The sequence below is a fragment of the Chiloscyllium plagiosum genome, unplaced genomic scaffold (genome assembly GCF_037043375.1).
Source record: "Chiloscyllium plagiosum isolate Xiang-an unplaced genomic scaffold, Cpla_swu_hap1 HiC_scaffold_37, whole genome shotgun sequence".
NCBI classification, from domain to species: Eukaryota; Metazoa; Chordata; class Chondrichthyes; order Orectolobiformes; family Hemiscylliidae; genus Chiloscyllium; species Chiloscyllium plagiosum.
In genome coordinates this window covers 63,270,131-63,290,367 of record NW_028270175.1, presented here as the reverse complement: position 1 = coordinate 63,290,367, position 20,237 = coordinate 63,270,131, and positions in this window count along the sequence as shown.

Sequence of the window (20,237 nt, the reverse complement as noted above, 5' to 3'; positions counted from 1 at the left end):
AGCAATTCAGGCAGCATCCGAGGAGCTTCGAAATCGACGTTTCAGGCAAAAGCCCTTCATCAGGAATAAAGCCAGAGAGCCTGAAGCGTGGAGAGATAAGCTAGAGGAGGGTGGGGGTGGGGATAGAGTAGCATAGAGTCAGGACATGGTTTACCCCACCCCCACCCTCCTCTAGCTTATCTCTCCCCGCTTCAGGCTCTCTGCCTTTATTCCTGATGAAGGGCTTTTGCCCGAAACGTCGATTTCGAAGCTCCTGGGATGCTGCCTGAATTGCTGTGCTCTTCCAGCACCACTGATCCAGAATCTGGTTTCCAGCATCTGCAGTCACTGTTTTTACCTAATGAATTCTCAGAACTTATTGTACAATTATTTGTCATTTTTAACTCTGTGAATGTGGGTACATTGACAACATGTCTCGACATTTGAGGAAGCATATGACGAGGAAATGTTCGGATGGATGTGAGGCAGCAGCAGGCATAGTAAAGTAGTTTAGTTTGGGGTTGTGTTCCACATGGATCAGGTGGACCCAAGGGCATGTTTCCTTGCTTATGTCTCTATGACTCTACATGAGGACACAGAACAATATCATGTTATGAAGGATGTTAAAGGTATATTTGTGCAAACAATCATACCAATTCAATCATTCAGGATCCCATCAACATTCCAATGTATGTGAGCTGCTCCACTTCTGAATTTTCTGACTCCGATGTCTCCTTGTGAGCTTGTGGATTGTACTGAATTCAGAACAACAGTCTGCATTTAATCGAGATTCTGTGCAGTAAAATATCACTTCATTTTTGTTTAATGTTCGGACTTTAGCCAGTGAAGTTTCGAATTAATTGCCCACCTTAAAAATAATCATCATTGTGATTATATTTCAAACATATTGCATGACGTGTGAAATCAAATCATTGATTGGGTTGAATCACATCAGTCTCTTTATTCATTCCTCTCTGGAAACATTGTTCATTTCATGACAACTTAATAATCTTTACACTTTCTAAAAAATACCATTTCCAAAGCTTTGTCCCATCACTTTGTCCACTCCATTTCTTTTATTGGAACATGGATTTCGTCTGCATATATAACTGAACCTCCTAACGAATTCTTCCTTAGAGGTTGCAAATGCAAGTTTTTGCATCGAATTAACTGATAAATAATGAACACCGTCGAGCTGCGTGCCGATCAGAAGTATCACACCAGAGCAGGACGGCTCCAATACTTTTATAAGTTGCATTTAAGTTGCCTTGCAATGAAACACTCACCCACAATACAAAGTTGCCCTCTGATCACTTTTGTTTTTGACGTTAAAGCATTGGATGACATTACCTTAAGATTCTTACAGGCACTCAGCCAGGGAAAAGTCTTCGCCCTTCTGTAGCTATAGAGAACTTATACAGAAGTCAAGAAGATTCAAAATGTAAAAACATTGTCGGTCTCTTGATGAACATTAATGATATGAGTGTTTAGTTGCTGTTAAACAACTTACAGTAAACAAAGAGAAATGCACTTTTCTGAATTTTGGAAAACAATTTTGATTGGCAGGATTTGTTTTTGACATAGGAGAACAGAATTACTCAGAAAATAAAAGTAAGTTTCAAAGCCACTGAGCCCAGGCCTTTTTCAACGGTGTCATATTGATCACACCTCCTTGTAAGTTCCTCGCGTGCACTCAAGCTTTCCTTTCATGACTCGAGAACAACAAGAACGTCTATAGTTCTTCACAACAGTCCGGACATTCAGAGATGAGAAACCCGTGCTGGAGTAGAAAGTGAGGACCCATTAAAGTGATCAGATGAAACGGTATATGCAATTTGCTCTTGAAAACCTGACACTGGTTGATAGCAGTTCCTCTTTGCACACATCGAACACTTATTTCTCAATAACTTGTGAAGAGAAGTTTTGTCAAGACAATAGACAGTAGTTGCAGGAGTAGGCCATTCTGCCCTTCGAGACGGCACCACCATTCATTATGATCATGGCTGATCATTCTCAATCAGTATCCTGTTCCTGCCTTTTCTCCATATCCCTTGATTACACTGTTCTTGAGAGCTCTATCCAACAAGGGGATGCGATGGATGGCAGATATAGGAAGGGAAAAAGGTCGCAGATACAGATAGTTAGATGGGTTAACTCCAGGAAAGGTAGGAGAGGGAAGCAGGTCGTGCAGGAGTCTCCTGTGCTTATTCCCATTTAAAACAATTGTACTGTTTTGGAAAATGGCGGCTGCAATAGATTCTCAGGGGAATGTAGCATGAACAGTCAAGTTTCTGGTATCGGGAGAGGCTCTAATGCAATGAGGGGTACATTGGTTTCCAAGTGATCGATTGTGTTAGGTGACTGTCTAATCCGAGGCACAGACGTTTCTGCAGCCAGCAGCGAAAAATCAAAATGATGTGTTGTATCCCCCTGGTGCCAGGATTAAGGATGTCTGAGAGAGGATGCAGAATGTTCTCAAAGGAGAGAAGGACCAGCAGAATATCATTGTACAGCTTGGAGCCAACTACATAGCAAGGGGGAAAAGGACCAGATTCTGAATGGAGTATATACAGAGTTAGGCAGGAATTTAAAAATGAGGTCCTCAACAGTACCAATATCACGAAGGGTGGTGATTGATGTCAAATGAGAACCCTCGAGTTCAGTTATTAGTGGTGTACCACAAGGACCAGTTTTGGGACCACTGCTGTTTGTCATTTTTTCCAAGTGAGTTGAATGAGTGCGTAGAAAGATGGGTTAGCAAATTTACGGATGGCACGAAGGTCGATGGAGTGAAGGATAGTGCTGAAGGATGTTGCAGGTAACAGAGCCACAGAGATAGGCTTCAGAGCTGGGCTGACAGGTGGCAAAGGGAACTTAATGCGGAAAAGTGTGAGGTGATTCAGTTTGCAAGTTACAATAGGAATAAAGTGTGCTGTGTTAAATGTAAGATTCTTGGTAGCGGAGATGACAAGAGAAATGTCACTGTCTATGTACATCAATCCCTGAAAGATATCACCCAGTTTGATAGCGTTGTTAAGAAGGCATACAGTGTCCTTACTTCTATTGATAGAGAAATTGAGTTTTGGATCGACGAGGCCATGCTGCAGCTTTACAAAACTCTGTTGCAGTCGCACTTGGAGTGTTGTGTAATGTACTGGTCACAGCAATATCGGAACGATGTGGAAGCTTTGGCAAGGGTACAGAGCAGATTTAGGACAATGTCGCCTGCTACGGAGGGAAAATCTTAACAGGCAAAACTCAGGAGATTGTGGCTGTTTTTCATTTGAGAGATGATGGTTGAGACGGGATTTAATTGAGACATGCAAGATAATCAGAGGGTTAGATATTGTGGACAGTGACTTTTTTTTCCTCAGATGGCGATAGCTTTCACGCTGCTCACAGCTTTAAATTGAGGGACGATAGATAAAGGACATATATCAGAGTTAGTTCCTTTACTGAAAGAGTAGTATGGGAGTGGAACGCCTTCCTGCGATGGTGGTAAACTGTGGAAAATTACTAATTGGGCATAGTGTCCCAATCATCTGTGGGAGGATGTGAAACAGTGTCTTTAGTGAAATATCATTTCCCTCTCAATTGCATCTCCAGCGTCATTACGACTCCGACACAGTACCCCTATGAACTATGGGCGGATGTGAGACATTATCTTTCGTGAAATAACCTGTTCCGTTGAATTCCGTCTCCAAGGACATTAAACTCTGACACAGTATCTCTATCATCTGTGGAAGAAGTGATACAGTTTCTTTCCTTTAATAGCCTGGGACTCTGAATTGCATCTCCAGCGACATTTCTACTTCAACAGTGTGACCTTGTCATCTATGGGAGGATGCAAAACAGTATCTTTAGTATAGCAACATTTCCCTCTAAATTACATCTCTAGCGATGTTACTACTCTGACACAGTAGCCTTATCACTGTGTGAGGATAGAAAGCAGTGTATTTACTGTAATAACTTGTCCCTTTGAATTACTTCGCAAGTGTCATTACTACATTGACACAGTGTTCCTGTCAATTATGGGATGATGCAAAACTGCATATTTAGTGTAATAGTCTGTCCGTCTGAATTACACCTCCAGCGACATTACTACTCTGATACAGTGTCTATATCTTCTGTAGGAGAATGTGAAACAGTGTCTTTGGTATAATAACCGGCGCTTCTATATTACATTTCCAATGAAATTACTTCTCTCTCACAGTGTCTCTATCATCTGCGGATGGACGTGGAACATTGCCTTTCGGATAGTAACTGGGCCTCTGAAATATATATCCAGCAACATTACTCCTCTGATACAGTCTCCCGAGCACAAAATTACTTTGGAGACAAGAGCAAGTTTGTTATCGAATTCATGGCAACTGAAAGAGTGATTAGAAGATACGTGAAACTGTAAAGTCTGAATTTTACCAAAGCACAGATAATGGTTTACTTAGCAAAAGGAGAAAGTGAGGTCTGCAGATGCTGGAGATCAGAGCTGAAAATGTGTTGCTGGAAAAGCGCAGCAGGTCGCAAATTGTAAGTATTTTGTCCCATTTTATTCCGTGTACTAAGGGGCTTGTTTATTGGGAATATTGCAAGGAGTTTGGACCAGCACTGTTATGTCTTGATAGCCTGTCAAGCTCAGATAGGATGTGTTATCCGTTATTCTATTTTCTTTTCTTTGTGTTTCGTTCCGTGATTTTGTAAATAAATTCCAACTATTTAAAACTCGGTAGTCGTGCCAGCAAATATACTCTGGGAATATCCATGATAAATTACCAAAAACAAATTGCGACGTTACGGTCTAAGCTACTTGCTTTAAAATGTTTTAAGGAGTCGGGCCTGGTCCATAACAACGTACAATAACCTTGTTCGTTAAATCCCATGGATAAATGGGTCCGAAGCGGAATGAATATGATATTGGTTCGAAGACAGAAAGGACTGGGCCAGTAGCTGAGGAGACGTAAGCTGAGTATACCAATATCTCCCAGTCACGAGTATTGAACCATCACACTTTATGGCAAATTGAATGAAACGCAATGCAAACCAAGAGAACAGATCACCTTTGGGAGCTAGAATGATGGACGGTAATGTGACTAGAATTGGAAAATGTTTGATTTGATGTACAGAATTATATTTTCTATCTGGACTGTTTAATCACAGGTTATACAGGTAGATAAGATTGTTTATATCTGGACATTATATTCAGAATTAAAAACAGACATAAATAACAAAATATGTACGGCGACAGGGAATTACAGCAGAGTTACAGCAGTGATAAAGCTCATTACGAGCTCGTACAGAGGTGATGGATTCAATGATCACCATCTTTGCTGTAATTATTCTGAGAAATGTCCTAAAAGCTTTCATTGCCTGAGGATACAAGCCTATTCAAAAAGAACACAGAAGATGTCATAGTTATAATGTATTCCTATTGTATCATAAAATGTAGCTGTCTCTAAAATACCTTTGAAATCAAAATCAATTGGTTGAGATTTACGCATTGAAGAGAGCAGAAACAAGAAAGTTATTTTTTTGGAAATTAAGGAAGGAACAGACGCCAGTGTAATGCAATTGTTATTTGCACAGGTAATGGGAAGAGAAATGGAGCATATTGTACAAATATAACCACAGTCAACATCTAGACCCATCAAGAAAAGTATAATATTAGAGGTAATGGAAATCTGAAATAAAAGCACAAAATGATGGGGAAATACAACAGATGAGCCAGGATCCGGAGTGAGAAGCAGAGTTAATATAATGGGTCTGATATGAAATTGCTCTGAAAAACAATCACATTGGACTCAAAACGTAATTCCGTGTTTTATTCTCTGCTCTGATACTGTCAGACTGATGAGTTTCTCTGTAGCACTTTCAGTTGGTGCAATGGCAAATGACAGACAGTGGTGCTGGGCGTTTGCTTTCAGGATGGAGGCCTGGGATCAGCAGTTTTCACAAAGGCTGGTTCTCGGTTTTCATAGTTTGTCAGTTGTACAAATGATTTAAATGAGAGTATAGAAGCTATGGTTAGTAAGCTTGTGGATGACATCAAATTTGATGGCACAATGGACAGTGAAGAAAGTTTTCTAAGATCACGAAAGAATGTTGTTCAAATGGGTCAATAGGTTCTGAAATAGGAGATATAGCTCAATCTGGATGAATACAAGGTTTCTAAAAGACAGTATGTATTTTCTGCTGTCTGTGCATCAGGAAGTAGATGGTTTTGCTCCCGATTTCATGTGTTCAACACAAATAAATCGTTCGTGAACTTTAAGAGGCCTTACCCTCTCCCTGGTTACCCGCTTGCTCTTAACGTATTTGAACAATATGTTAAGATATCCCTTAACCTTTTGAGCTTGTACTATCTCATATCCTTTTTTTTTGCCTTCCTGATAGTTCTCTCAATAATGCCCCACACTCTTTATATTGATTAAGAGATCAAATTGAATTAAGTTGTTTTTATATGAAGTAAGATTCGCTTTTATTCTTGAGTAGAACCGCAATAACTTTTTTCATCCGTTGTTCCTTTATGTTCCCAGCTTTACCGTTCACTCCAACAAGAAGATAATGCCTCGCAACTCTTGTCGTCACACTGTTGAACGTCTCCCACTTGTCAGACCTTCTTTTTACCTTTTAACAGTTTACATCATCAAACTTGGAAAGTCCTTGGCAGATGCCTTTAAAAATTGTGACACTCCAATTAAAAATATCATGTGAATGGAAGGCTTATTCTTTTCCATAACCATTTTGAAAGTAATAGAATTTTGACTTCAATACGCAAAGTGTTCCGTCACTTTTACTTCAGTCACCTGCCCTGCCTATTATAAGAAAAGAAGATGCAGTTTTGCTCCTTCCCTTTAGAAGCATCCACGTATTGATAACGACAATTTTCTTGAAAACATTTAACAAAATGTACACCACAAAACGTTAACACTACGGTAGTCCCAGTCAATTTTTGGAAAATGAACATTTATGATCATGAAAGCCTTACTGTGTTTATGCATATCTGAGACCTCCCTACATATTTGTTCCTCAATTTCTTTTTAATGTTGGGGAACATGGAGTGCAATCCCATCAACGTGTTCTTTCCTTTCTTGTTTTTAATTTCTACCAATATATTTTCACTGGACGATTTGTCACAAATGACCATATTGTTCAATCTCTTTAGCGTGATCTTTACTTTGATATCTTCCCTCGGTACTGCAATACTTTATTCATTAATCATCTTCTGGGTGCTTCGGTTTCCTCCTACAGCCCAAAGATGTGCAGGTCAGATGAATAGGCCAGACTAAATCGCCTGCAGTGTTAGGTGCATTAGTCAGAGGGAAATGATCTGGGTTGGTTACTCTTTGGAGGGTCGGTGTGGACTTGTTGTGTCAAAGGGCCTGTTTCCCGCACTGTAGGGAATCTAATCTAATCTAATCATGGTGGCAGCCCTCCAGCAAGCCCTCTAAATCCTGCCAGCCACCGCATGTCTATTTTCTATCCTTTTTTATGACACCTAATGCCTGGAACATTGAATTTCCACTCCTGAATACCTCTCATCCAGGTTTTAATAATAGCTATTATGTCGCAATCTCACGTTCTTAAACCTGCCCTGAGTTCATCAGCCTTCCCTGTAGGACCCATGAAATGAAATGAATGCAATTTAGTTCTTCAGACTTACTATATTCTCTGATTCCCTCGTCTGTTTTTTTTTAAAAAATTGATGTGCTTTCATCAAATTCATAACCTTCTCCATCCATCCGACCATTTACAATGCTACTTAGAATAACTCCTGTTTCCTTCTCTAAAGATGTGAAATTTCCCTTGAAAAAATGAGCAAATCTTCTTTCTCAGATATTGGTTGCTTTCTAGTTAATATTAGACCAATCCATTTTGGTCTTTTCTATTCCAAAAAAAAGGAAATTCCAAAAAAACTTATATCCCTGATCAATCAATCGTCTGCGATTGATTTTTTTCTTCCTACCGTTCTTTCCCTTGGTTTGGTTTAGAGTTGGAACCGAACAAGAAACTACCACTTTTAACTTTTTTTTTGAAATGTTCTACTATAACTCTTAAATTTTCTCTGTACTATTTATTCTTTTCCCTAAAAATGACATTCCTACCAATATGTGCCATAATTTTGCTTCTCAATCTCATGTTTAACAATATATTTCAAATTTTAGAGACGTTCTTTATCCGAATAACGGGACAGCAACAAGCTATCCGTAATTTACGCTTACTGCCATAGAATCCCGTGCTTTGCCCCTATCGGAGCAATCCCCTGTGGCAACAATTCTACCAAATACTGTCAAAAGCTTCCAAACATTAGAATCGTTCCAAGTGTTCAATAACTGATGGATCTTCAATTTTCTTCGGAGAGACTACACCTGCAAAAGTTCCAATAACTGTTTGAGGAAGGAATAGCCAGCCGAGACATTTCAACTGTCTTCTTATCTTTCCGGAGTCACCAACTTTCTGACTGATTTTGCTGGATAATAACATTCCTAAGTGTTCTAGCCATCTCTTCCGCTACTTTTTATATAGTCTAAATAACATTATCCCTATTAGTGAGCGGCACGGTGGCACAGTGGTGAGCAATGCTGTCTTACAGCGCCAGAGACCCGGGTTCAATTTCTAACACAGGCGACGGACTGTGTGGAGTTTGCACGTTCTCCCCGTGTCTGCGTGGGTGTGCTCTGGTTTCCTCCCACAGTCCAAAGATGTGCAGGTCAGGCGAATTAGTCATGCTAAATTGCCCGCAGTGTTAGGTAAGTAAGGGGTAAATGTATGGGTGGGTTGCGCTTCGGCGGGTCGGTGTGGACTTGTTGGGCCGAAGGGCCTGTTTCCACACTGTAATGTAATCTAATTTAAAAGCCGGATTTTATATACATTTCACTACCTACAGACAATAATGTTTAAATGTGCATACACACATACATACACATATCAAACATGTAAGATTTTAAAAAATCAAACATTTAACTAAATAACTCAATTGATCGACCCCTCTTCAATACCTTCCTCGAAGAAAAAAATGTCTTTTCCAGAGATGAACCTATTTTGGACTCTCTGAAATGAATGCATAACTTCTTATTTAAAGCTATACTGTTTAGTTTTCCAAAATAAAATGAAAAAATTTGCAATGAAAAAAGAAACATTTCAAAACAAATGCAGAATTTTCTTTTCTTAATATATTTCACCCTTAAAATCGTGAGTTAGTTTGGTCTTTTGTTTGTTTTTCAGCATGTGAATAAAACAAATAGAAAAAAAAATTGTGTGTTAATAGACTAGCAGGAATATGTTAACTGCAATAAAATAATAATTAATATTTAACTATGCGTGCAATCGCATGAACAGCTGTAAGATCCATGATGCTCTGAGAACATTTTTTTCAAACATTCTTTCCCAATATGAACAACATTGGGCATATGTTCAAATAATTTGCTTCCAATTGTAGCGTTACTTTGATGATATGGGTTGGTCTCCTGCCATGTGCTGAAAATCTAGAATTTTAGACAATCCTTATACTCATCACTCTGTCTCATTCAAACAAAATGATGAATAGAAATGACAAGTTTAGGGAACCAGGAATTTCAGGTGAAATTGTGAGACGTGCTAAGAGGAAATAGAAGCGTGCATAAGTTTGAGACGACTGAAGACAGAAAGTTTTGGAAAAATATCAGGAATGTAGCCCCAGTCTGAAACAAGTAATTTAGGGGGTTAAAACGGGTCATTAAATAACTTTAGCGAGCAGGTTAAGCTAAAATTCCAAAGCCTTTTATTCATCTAAAAGGAACAAGAGGGTAACAAGAGAAAGGGTTGGCGCACTCAAGGACAAAGTAGGAAAGTTGTGCGTGGAGTCAGAGAAAACGAGTGAGATTTTTCATGAGTACTTTACATCGGTATCCATCAAGGAGAGGGGCAAGAAGGATGTTGAGGGGAGAGATAGATGTTTGATTACTCTCAGTAAAGTCAGCATAAGTAGGGAGGAAGTGTTAAGTATTCTAAAAGGCATTAAAGTGGTCAAATAACCCGGTCCGGATCGGATGCATCCCAGTTTTCTGAGGGATGTAACAGAGGAAATAGCTGGGGTCTTAACAGATATCATTGCAGCATCCTTGAACATGGAAGACTGGAAAATTGCTAATGTTGTCACCTTGTTTAAGAAAGCTCTCAGGGATAATCCAGGTAATTGTAGAGCGGTGAACCTGACGTCAGTGATAGGGAACCTGCTGGAGAAGATAGTGAGGGATAGAATCTATTCCCACTTGAAATAAAATGGTCTTAGCATTGATAGGTAACATGCTTTAGTGCAGGGAATGTCATATCTTCCGAATTTCTTAGAAGTTTATAAAGAAGTGACAAAGTTGATGAATGAGGGAAGGGCTGTATATGTCATTTACATTGATTTCAGGAAAACGTTTGATTAGGTTCCCCATGGTAGGCTGATGGAGAAGGTGAAGTCGTATGGGTTTCACAGTGCACAGTTGTGGAAAGATCACTCAACGTTCCATTAAAAAATGCCAGGAGACACAAAAAATCATTCACGAAATTAAACTTTAATCTTGTGAAATGAAAGCTGTAACAGCTAGGAAATTGATTCCCTGTCTGCGCAAGAGCCTTCTGTTTCTCTGTACTTTATGCAGTTTATTTTTCCTGCGCCTATCTGATAGCAATAGGATACCCAATCATACTGGCTTACTTTGTTTTCCTCACCTAATAATCCTCTGCCACACTGGTTCGCTACATTAGACTTAATCTGTCAAATTACAGTACAATCGCATTCAGTGTGAGCTCATCTAGTGGTGATTGAATTAGCCTATGACAATGTGACCTACCATTATTGAATACTGGTGCTCTGTAAAATGATCCTGTGCATTACCACACTAAGTTAGCGACATAACTGCCAAATTAACATTCATGCATTATTCCTTTGAGATCAACAACACTCATACAGAGAAAGAATACAAGGATGCTGGATGTACAAAGGCCAAATCGATTGCATAGTCCCAAAAGCGGGCAACAATAATTTCCAGGGATTAGAAGTCAAAGGATTATGCTTCTGCACCTGGAAGCACAGGGCAAAAACTCGCACCACCCGCAATGGAAGAGGAAAAACAAGATCTACGACGAGGCGGGGCCAGAGTCCACTGGAACAACAGAGATTTGTCACGCAGCAAGACACAGTAAAAATATATAAATAGAGATAGATCACAGCAAAATACAAACAGAACATCAAGCAAAATGACACCCGCCACATTCACAATCTTACCGAACAAAGTCCCCAATCCACACAAAATAGTATTCAACCAGACAAAAGACCTGATGGCCGGACCCTGCATTCTCCTTAAGCTGCTGCTGTAAATTCTGGAGCCGAATCATAGCCCGAGTAAAGGATCCCTCTCGTCAGGCAATGTCCCCAGAACTGTACACAGACCCCACCTTTAGCAAGAAACGAACAGTCCAAGGCCTACCTATTCAGCCATGCCGTCTGACTGGTCACATCCAATTGCTCAACTAATGCGGAGAGGGCATCATCAGAGTATTAAATAAATCCCTGCTAATTGTAATAGATATGATTAGTCCACACAGCATTCTTTCTAATACCAATGGCAGGGATAAGCGACTGACCTTGAACACATTGGAGTTACCCCGTGGCTGACCAATACCTTCCACAGGCAACGCAGGATCAGGGAGACGCTCCCATTTCGGGAGTCGCAAAGTCGGCGGGGCAGAACATCAAATTGAGCCTCTGGCGAGGCAAAAGTCTCATTGAAGAGTATCACACGAGGGCAGTAGCCATCCCAACTAAACAGAAGTGTTGGACACAGCCCCCTCCGATGCCACACAGCTACCAAGTATCGGCCAAGGGAACAAACTGAAAATTCATAACGAGCTGATCATGTATCACACGGACACGGAAAGGAGCGGCAGTTACAACACCAAATGTAAGTACATAAGTACCCTCAAAACGGTCCACGGAAACATTTTTTCCTTTGGTCTGAAATTTTTAATTAAACCTTTCATTTCATCGCAGAGATTTTCGTCAAATGAACCCTCTTTTGGCCATTCAGTTAGTAAATTTTGAGTTCGTTTTACACACTTTTAAAGATTTTTTACGACATCCTTTCTTACTACTGGAAATTTCTTACGCAGTATTTCAACCTCAGTCCTTTGTTCAACTTGACATATATTCCAATCAAGCTGGTCCATTGCCTCTGTTCTCACAATTTACTTCCTTATGCCTTACATATCAGGGAGTACTTCGTCAATTGTTGTGAATATTCCATAACTCTACAACTCGCAGTCGTCTCTTATTGGTTTAACAATCTTGAAACTTCCTTAGTTTCAACTAATTAATAAAGATAATCTATTCTCGTTCGTTCTTCCTGCACTATTCGAGGAGTGCATCTGAACAATACTGTAATCACTAAATCTTCTTTGAAATAGGTTTGAAGAAAAGCTCGATCTTATTTTCCTACAATGCAAAACAAAATCAAATCACTCCCGGATCTCGAGCTCTGGGGAACAAGACATAAACATTTAATCTCCAAGAATTAATTGTGCATACAAACCAGACCACAATGGTTGAACTTGAGAGTCTGTCTCTCTCAAAAACAAACACACACACACTCAAAGTGTTACTACAAGCCAGAGCTTCAGTCTGATCATCCAGGCCACTTTAAGAAAAAAATCAACAGTCCAGTAACACTTCAGAAAACTTGCTATTCTCTACTAACTTACTTCTAATCGTCTACTTCCAATCTTCCGGCTTTCAATTTAATTGAAAATTAATGATACTAACAATAAAACAGTCCTCACCGGTTCTGCCAATTCAGTCACCTGAGTTTCCTTTACTTTCTGTGTTTTTAAATTTCCTTAACTATTTCAGGGCGGAATCCACAGAAGTTCTTTATATGACGTGGAATTTTGGCTCGATCTCTTTATTCTGTGCCTAATCAACACCACCCCTGCGCAGTTTTCCTGAACATCCTCAACCTTTGATTTACCATCTAGCTTTTGGTTCTTTCGATCAGAGAGACCCACCAGAAACTTTCTTTGCAGTTTTGTGTTTGTGAGAACCTCCCTTATTTGACAAAATATTGCCCAGATTAGCAGCAACATGCTTACCCTTTATTTTGTGTGTGGCAAACACTTTTATTCTGCCCGTCTCAGGAGAGCTTTCGCTAAAGTCACGGTTGCTGTAGCCTCTTTTTAAAGGGAAACGTTCCTTCCCAGTCCCATTGGACGTGCCAAGATGGTTGTGGAAGAATCACTCAATATTCTTTAAAAAAAAACCTGGAGACGCACTCAATCGCTCAACATGTTAAACTTTAATTTGTAAAGAAAAGCTGTGGCAATCAGATAATTGTTTCCCGATTGCCCACTAAACCTTTGTTCCACTGCAGTTTATACAGTTGTTGTTTCCGGGCTTTTCGGATAACATTAGCATAACCAATCACACTGGTTTGCGCTGCATTTCTAAACTAATCATCGTCTGCAACACTGTTTCCCTACATTACACATAACTGATCATGGGCGGCACGGTGGCACAGTGGCACAGTGGTTAGCACTGCTGCCTCACAGCGCCAGAGACCCGGGTTCAATTCCCGCCTCAGGCGACTGACTGTGTGGAGATTGCACGTTCTCCCCGTGTCTGCGTGGGTTTCCTCCGGGTGCTCCGGTTTCCTCCCACAGTCCAAAGATGTGCAGGGTCAGGTGAATTGGCCATACTAAAATTGCCCGTAGTGTTAGGTACGGGGTAAATGTAGGGGTATGGGTGGGTTTCGCTTCGGTGTGGACTTGTTGGGCCGAAGGGCCAGTTTCCACACTGTAATCTAATCTAATCTTACCTACCAGCGAACGACCATTATCTGTGACTAGCGCCCTATTATATAATCCCGGGTGTGCATTACTTCACTAAGTTAACCACATAACTGCCAGAGTAACTTCCATAATATTATCTGAGTTGGGTTTCCTAAAACTTCTAACAAGCATGGTATGCTGGGACATATGATTAACTGACGTGGCATGCCAATGAATTAACAAGTGAGAAACGATGGCTTGGTCAGAGGAAGAAAGGATAGGTGTGGAGAGTTGTTTCTGACTGGAATTCTGCAACCAATGGTGATCTGCAAGGATCAGTGCTGGGACTTCTGCAATATAAATTTGTATGTCTCTGTTTATGAGGATAGGTGTAGAAATGTGGCAGTTGGAACATCATCTGTGTGAGCAGACGCACTTGAGGACATTGATTGCAAGAAGGCAGTATCAACAAATGGCAAGACTCAGAGGACAATTGACACATGGAGAGTCTTTGGTTGGAAGTCCGTAGCTCCTTCAAAGTTAAATTACTATAGTGTAACGAGGTGACAAAGGTGTACAACACACTTACCTTCATCAGGTTAGAAAACTGAGTACAAAACTTGGCAGGTCACATTGTTGCTCTATAATCCTTTAGTAAGTTGGCAAGTGTGGCATTCAGTACAGTTATGGTCACCACAGTAGAAGAACGATCTGATTGATTTGGAAAGAGTGTAATCTAAGTTTGCCGCGTCGTTTCTTGGAAGGTAATGGAATACCTATAAGGAGAGGTATGAGAAATGTGGATTATCTTCGTTGGGAGTCGGAAGCTGATGGGCGAACTGATAACAGTCCATACGATTTTGAGAGAATTGGGCATTCTCAATCTTTTATCCGAGACTAGAAATATCAAATACATTGGTTAAGGTGGAAGGGGCAAGTTTATAGGAGATGCGAAAGGAAAGTGTTTTTTTTTTACACTGAGATTGGTAGGTGTGTGGACGTCGCTTCCAGGAGAGAGGTAGAAGCAGATATGGTCTCAGTGTTTAAGGAGCATATCAATAGACACTTGAAGAGTGGATGGCGTGCGTGGGCGTGATCGTGGAGGAAAATGAACAATGTGTGGACATATATGATTAATTTCGAACTGCACCATTGACGCCACAGACCCGATGCATCAAGCACCCCGTCTCTGCACTAAATCTTGTGTGTTCTAGAGGACTGACAGGTCGTGTTGTGAGATATAAAGCAACGGAACGGATATTTGTCATAAGTGATGCACCAAATTATTTACACATGCAGGGAGACTGATGGAGAGAGGGGTCAGACGCAATGAAAGGACACTGAGATGCAGTGACAAAGGGATAAAGTACAGAAAGAGAGAGAGAGAGAGGACAGACAGAGAGATTGAGAGTCAAACAGCAACATACATGAAGAGAAGAGAAGACTGACATGACAGTACTTTGCAGTTGCAGAATTGGATGGGAAGGAATAATGCGAAGACTGGGAAAGAGCATACAATGATGTAAGAGGACAGTCTTCCAAGAATTGAAGGGGCGTATATTGCCCTCCAAACAGCACTTTGTTTGGAGACAGTCTCTGCCCCAACTTCCAACTCCAACTATGTGCCAGGTCCTTAATGTCAGCCTTGCTGAGTGGTTTTACCCATCTCTCACACTTCCCACTTACTGAGGATGAACTTCAGTCCTCAGTTGAAGCCAGGCGCCATCTCCGTTCATGGATCAAGGATTTCAACAGCTGTTGAACATCACATTTTTCTTCTGCTGCCACTGACTCCGTGCTTATTTTATCCATCAGGAGTCCCATCCAAAATCCGAGGATCCCTTCTCGTACTTTCAAAATACTCCACTGGATACCCTGTGCTGCTCTGTTGCCCACCCCAGACCGCTTCTGCAGCAACTGCCGCCATTTCATTGACCACCTCAACCGGTCCACCCCTTTCACGCACTCCAACCTCACTCTCACAATGCTCAGTCCTCAGTTCCCTTCACTTCAAGCCCAAACTCATCATCAACCCACGGGACTGGAAGTTGGGAGTGCGCTGTGTTCGTTTGGTACAATTACTTCTAAACAGTTGAAGCCAGGCGCCATCTCGCAGATACCTCCTCCTGCTGCTCCCCAACCACGACCTCATCTTTTATCAACAAACCATGATCTCCCATATTATCCACAACCTCATCATCTCAGAGATTTCTCATGCACAGCCTTCAACGTCATCGTCCAAAAAGTCACACGTTTTGATTCTATCTCTCAACCAAAATTCACAAACTTTATTGCCACCATCGAACCACTGCCTCTTCCAAATCATGCTCCACAGAACCTATTTTTTCATATCTTGCCAGTGTCTTATTCCCCTCGGTCCAGGACCTTCCCACATACATTGGCAACACACTTCACGCCCACCACCTCCTCCATGACTTTCATTTCCCTTTTGCCCGCAATATCTCATCTTCACCATGGAGAAGCGTTCCCTACACGCATCCATTCAGCACGGTGCAACACTCTAAACCATCCGTTTCCTCCACTCCCGTTGATCCAGCCATTATCCCTCCACCAATACACCCATTCAAGTGGCGGAACTGGTGTTCACACTCAGCAACTTCTCCTTCGAATCCTCCCACATTTTTCAGACCTAAACGGCAACCATGGCCAAACATGTGGGCCCAAGCCAAGTCTGCCTCTCCATCGTAAATGTGGAACAATCCACCTTCAGGAGTTACCATTGCCCCATTTCTCAATTTTGTTTCCATTCGCTACATTGATGGTTCTGTGGACGTCACCTTGTGCGACTGTGAGGAGGATTAACAGTCCATTAAATTCACAAGCACTTTCCACGCTGACCTCACGTTCACCTAACCATTCTCAGACACTTTCCTCCTCTTCATGGACCTCTCCATTTCCATTTCTGTCAACCAACTCAGCACGTACATCAGCTTCAATCCTAACCATTCCCACAGCGACCTGAAAAACAACTGTACCCTCACCTCCTCCTGTGAAAATGCTGTCCCATAATCCTAAATCATCCATCCCGGCCGTTTTTGTATCCAGTAGTAACAATTCAACTCCAGATCATTGCAGATGGCCTCGTTTTCAAGGAGAGCAACATCCCACTCCACGGGGTCAGCATGCCCTCCAGAGCATCTCTTCCATTTCCCGACCCTTGCCTTTGAACTCCATCTCTCCAACCACAATAAGAAGAGAAATCCCACTGGACCTCAGCTTCCAACCTCAAGTATACGGACAGAGCGCATAATCCTCCGCCACTCCCGCCACCAAAGGCAGACCCAAGCACCAGATATATATTTACCTCTCCACGACTCTCAGCATTCCGTGGAGACAATTCCCTCCGTGACGCTCTCGTGACGTCCACGCGCCCTTCCAACCGACCCTCTATTCATGGTCGCCGCAGGACGTGTTACACCTCCGCCAACAACTACCCCTTCACCTTTACCTATGGGCCTAAATGATCCTTACACATCCAGCAGAGATTATTCTGTGTTTGCAAACACGTCACCTACTGTGTCCATTGGTCGTGATTTGGTTTCCTCTACTTTGCGGAGACAAGGCGCCAACGTGTGGAATATTTCAGCTAACATCTCTGGAACACACGCAACAAGCAACCCCACTGCCCTGTGGCCTTATACTTCAACTCCCCCTCCAACTCTGTTAAGGACATGCAAGTCCTGGACCACCTGCACTGCCAAATACTTGCCATACAACGCCAGGAGGAACATCACCTCACCATCCGCCCTTGTACTCTCGAATGACACGCATCACAGTCGACTTCGCCAGTGTTCCCATCTCCCCTCCCTCCATTTCATCGCAATTAAAACCGCCAACATGGTACTGCCCACTTGAACAGTTCTATCTCTCCATGTTCCTGCCCACCTTCTGTTCCGACCAATCACCACCACGCCCCAACTGCATCTTCCTATCGGTTTCCCAGCTCACCTCCACTCAGCACCACTGAATGTTTTTATCTCTCAGTCCCCTTCCCTGCTACAATCCTGATGAAGGACTTACGCCTGAAACGTCGGTTCTCCCGCTCCTTGGATGCTGCCTGATTTGCTGTGGCTTCCAAACACCATAATATTCGACACCCAAAACCATGCTGACTATTTCTACTCAAACAATGTTTTTAACGAACATTCATAAATCCTAACTCTCAGAATCCTCTCCCATTTTATGCCCACCAACGATATAAGAGTGACTTTTCCGTAATTCCCAGGCTTATCCCTATTCCTCTTCTTGAATAACGGAAGAGCACATGTCAGCGTCTGGCACTGCTCAAGAGGACTGAATAGATCATGGCCGAAACAGGCATGTCTTCCATCCCTTCTCGTGGAAGCCTTGTGTACAACCCGTCTCCCCACGGGATTTATATATTGACAGACTTTCCAGCGCATCCATCTTATTAACATCAACTTTTCGATAGTATCAGTCCCTTTCACTCCTCTCCAAACAAAATCCAGCAGTTCTCCCGCCTACAAATGCAGCCTCATGAAATTGAGTCTGCACTAGAGGATATGAATAAGTAAATAATAAATCCGAAAGTGACTGGACAGAACGGGCTTATTGTTTATATAGATAAATATTTAAGTCATTGTTTAAGTGTGCATATTATTCACGACAACAAAAATAATTAAGGAAACAATGCAGAGCCAAATGTCCGGCACACTAAATGCAGTACCAACGCCGCAGGTTTCAATTCACAGCTTGTCAATTCAAAGAATTCACCGCCTCATATTTCTCACTCAGTCAGATAGTACCACCGTTGATGACTGAGGAGATATGTAAATTCACTTGCACATTGAGGCTTATTCTGTCCTGGACATTGTTCCAGTGTTGTCGTCAGCATATTTGTGCCAGGAACAAGTCCACAGTCGCTCTAAATAGGCAGAAGCCATTACTAATTTTGCAGCCCATTCTCCTTGGTATTTCACAGTGTGATTGAGCTCATTTCCGAATTGATGCTGTGTTACAGTCTAAAAGAAAGTATTGGCAAATATGCTGAGGAGCTGTATCATGGCAGATGCGCGTTCTGTGGTCATGTGGTGATCTGAACCGGAGGTATAAAATTCAATGTTTTTAGTTCGCACACATATATAATAAAAATGCCCAGTAGCCAATGAAACCATGAAAGTATCAGATATACTAAAGAGTAAAATGATGGATCTCCTTCCCTTTACCATTTCTCGGTCTTTGTAATTCTCTCAAATGGTGCAGTCCTGGAGCCCATGTCATTCTCTAGTAGTCACGACATTGCGACTATCAGAATATTGAGCAGCAAAACAAGAACAGACGGGAGAAATGAAACATGATAAATGCGGTCCATGACGCGTAAGCAACAAAGCTGAGTTCCAAACCGCCTTTCCATGGACCAATACCAATCATAAATCGAGCTTCCTGTGTAAAGCCTCGATGATGAGGTTACAAACAGCCCAGTATGGTCACTCCTGTTAGAACCAAAGTCGGTGTTTTGCTTTTCAGTGTAGTGCATTGTTTTATGCTTTTCACAGCAAATGGCCAGAAAAATAAATCAGAGGGGAAAACCACAGTGAGACAGTGAAACATCCCTGGCTGCAAATTTCAAAGTGGCCATGAGAGAGCCAACACGTGTGTTGAGCAGACGAATTTCGGAAACAATTTGCAGCTATCCACCACAATATAACTCCAGTGAGAACGACCATGCGATTGTGAAGAATGCTTTTGAAGAAAGAACAGTTGCTGCTGGGAAGAGGATGACAAATGAAATGCATTTAACGAAAGGAGACTAAAGAATAATCTCAGAGCTTTCTTATCAGCTACAAAGACAACGACGCAAATAACATGTCTAGACGGATTTTTTTTACCGTTTCCTGCACATTTTCAATAAGGAAAGCAAATTTTGCTCTGTTCTTCTGTTCAATTTCCTTGCTAAAAATGGGAAATCACTTCTCATTGATTTACTCAATACCGTAATTGAGATAGAAAAGCACGAGATCCATGTGAATGGCCGAAGTCAGGTGCAGTGAAGTCAGGAAGGGATGAAATGTTTTATAAATAAAGCTATCCGACAGCATCAGAGCACACTTTTAGTGGGACAGGATCAAGTTTAAACTGAGGTTAATCGAATGAGACAAAATATACTTGGATCATAAGCAGAGTCCAAGTCTCAATTAACATTTCTAGGATGAAGTTTTAATCGTTTTCCGCCATTTCTATGATGGAGGATGATATTTTCTCTCTCTATTTCTGTACAATTAACTTTGATTTAAAAAGAAAGCTTATCAGTTATTTACTCAATACAGTAATTTAATAAAAGAACGCATGGGATCCACTTGAATGGCTGAAGTAAAGTGCAGTGAAGTATGCAACTGGCAAAGTGTTTTGCCAATTAGAGTATCCAATAGTACAAGTTCGGATCTGGCACCAGTTTGAAAGCTGGTAAAGTGTGACGGCAAAAGATTCCTTTCGAC